Raw genomic sequence first — 2420 nt, 5'->3', positions numbered from 1 at the left:
GGGTATTAATTTTTTAACTTTATTTTTAATTGTAAAATATACATAATATACAATTTACATGCAAAGGAGTGAAGTTGGACCCTTACCCAACACCGTGTAAAAAAATTAACTCAGAATGGATGAAAGACCTAAATGTAAGAGGTAAAATTTAGAAGGAAGCACGGAGGAGAAAAGCTTCATAACATTGGATTTGGCAATAATTTATTAGATATGACACCAAAGGCACAGGTAATAAAAGAAAAAAATAGACATATTGGACTTACCAAAATTAAAAACTTTTGTGCATCCAAGGCAACAATCAACAGAGTATAAAGGCAACTCACAGAATAGGAAAAAAATATTTGCAGATCACCTATCTGTGATAAGGGATTGTTATCCAGAATATATAGAGAACTCCTAAAATTCAACAACAAACCAATTTACATGAGATGTCTTTCCATTTATTTACATCTTCTTTCATTTCTTTCAGCAATGGTTTTGCTGTTTTCAGTGTACAAGTCTTTCACCTCCTTAATTAATTCCTAAGTATTTTATTCTTTTTGATGATATTGTAGGTAGAACTCTTTTCCTAATTTCCTCTTTGGCTTGTTCATTATTAGAAATGCAACTGATTTCTGTGTTGATTCTGTACTACTACATTGCTCAATTCATCTATTGCTTCTAACAGGTTGTGTGTGTGTGTGTGGTGGGGGGGAATCCTTAGGGTTTTCTACATATAAGATCATATCAGCTTCAAACAGATAATTTTACTCCTTCCTTTGCAGTTTGGATGGCTTTTCCTTTTCTCGCCTAGTTGCTCTAACTAGAACTTCCAATACTATATTGAATAGAATTGGCAAAAACAGTCATCCTTGTCTTCTTTCTTATTTTAGCAGATAAGCTTTTAATCTTTCACTGCTGAGTACAATGTTAGCTATGGGTTTTTTATATGTAGCTTTCTTATATCTATATTCCTAGTTTTTTGGAGTGTTTTTATCATGAAAGGGTATTAAATTGTGTCACAAGCTTTTTCTGTTATCAATTGAGAAGATTGGGTAGTTTTTTCAATATAGTGAATAACATTTGATCAATTTTCATATGTTGAACCATAATTGTATATTCCGGGAATATATCCCACTTGGTCACAGCATGTAACCTTTTTAATATGCTGCTGAATTCTTCGTTAGTATTTTGTTGAGGAATTTTTTTTTTTGGTGGTTCTGTAACTTTATTGAACAAGCACAGTTAGTTCTCATCCACATTAACTGTCTGTAGATTTTTGAAAGTGGTGACAGATACATAGGTAACCAACATATAGAGCTTGTTTGGTGAATCTTCATCTTCATTACGTTTTCTAGACAACCGCACATGGATATGTATAGGACATTCCTTATTCCTTTGGCCCAGACAGCTTTGTTGATCCTGGTGTCAATGCATACATATGGAGTTCCCATCTTCTTCACGGCAAACTTCCGGATTTCTCTGAGTGCCTGAGGGGCACGCTTCTTGAAACCCACTCCATGGATGCGCTTGTGAATGTTGTTGGTGTATTCTCTGGTCACCACCTTGTTGACGGCGGACCGGCCCTTCTTCTTCTCACCGCCCTTCCTTGCCGGAGCCACCTTGCCCGTCCCGGGTTGGAAAGGGAGGATTTTTATATTAATGTTCTTAAGGAGTACTGGTCTGTAGTTTCCTTGTAGTGTCTTTATCTGGCTCAGTATTAGGGCAATGCTGGCCTCACTGAATAAGTTAGAAAGCATTCTCTCCACTTTCAATTTCTTTCTGAAGAATTTGAGAAGGATTATTTGTTGTTTAAGCATTTGGTAGAATTCACCAGCAAAGCCATAAAGTCCAGGGCTTTTACTTGTTGGGAAACTTCTGACTACTGATTCAATCTCCTTACTAGTTATAAGTATATTCAGATTTTCTATTTCTTTGTGATTCAGACTTGGTAGGATTTATGTGTCTAGGAATTAGTTCATTACATTTAGTTATTCAATTTGTTGGTGCACATATATTCATAGAATTCTCATAATCCTTTTCACTTATGTAAAGTCAGTAGTAATGTCCCCTCTTTTATTTCTGATTTTAGCAATTTGTTTTCTCTTTTTCTTAGTCAATCTAGCTAAAGACTTGTCAATTTTGATGATCTTTAAAAAAACCAAGTTTTGGTTTTATTGATTTTCTATATTCTCTTGTTTTCCTATTCTCTATTCCATTTTCTCTACTCTAATCTTTACTTTCCACCTTCTGCTAGCTTGGTTCAATTTGCTCTTCATTTTTCTAGTTCCTTTAAGGTGTACAGTTACGTTATTGATTTGAGATCCTTCTTTTTTAATGTAGATGTTTATGGCTACAAATTTCCTTCTGAGCACTGCTTTCACATCATTCCAAAGGTTTTGTACGTTGTGTTTTCATTTTCATTTGTCTCAAAGTATTTT

General features: G+C 34.5%; 1 pseudogene; it reads right to left on the bottom strand.

The window, feature by feature from the left end:
• Positions 1-1224: 1224 nt before the first annotated feature.
• LOC114894332 lies at positions 1225-1739 on the bottom strand (annotated as a pseudogene).
• Positions 1740-2420: the final 681 nt, after the last annotated feature.

Source organism: Monodon monoceros, unplaced genomic scaffold, assembly GCF_005190385.1.
Source record: "Monodon monoceros isolate NGI ecotype Baffin Bay Population unplaced genomic scaffold, NGI_Narwhal_1 Super_Scaffold_13, whole genome shotgun sequence".
NCBI classification, from domain to species: domain Eukaryota; kingdom Metazoa; phylum Chordata; class Mammalia; order Artiodactyla; family Monodontidae; genus Monodon; species Monodon monoceros.
The sequence above is the reverse complement of the archived record's forward strand: the minus strand, read 5'-3'. Positions and strand labels throughout refer to the sequence as shown.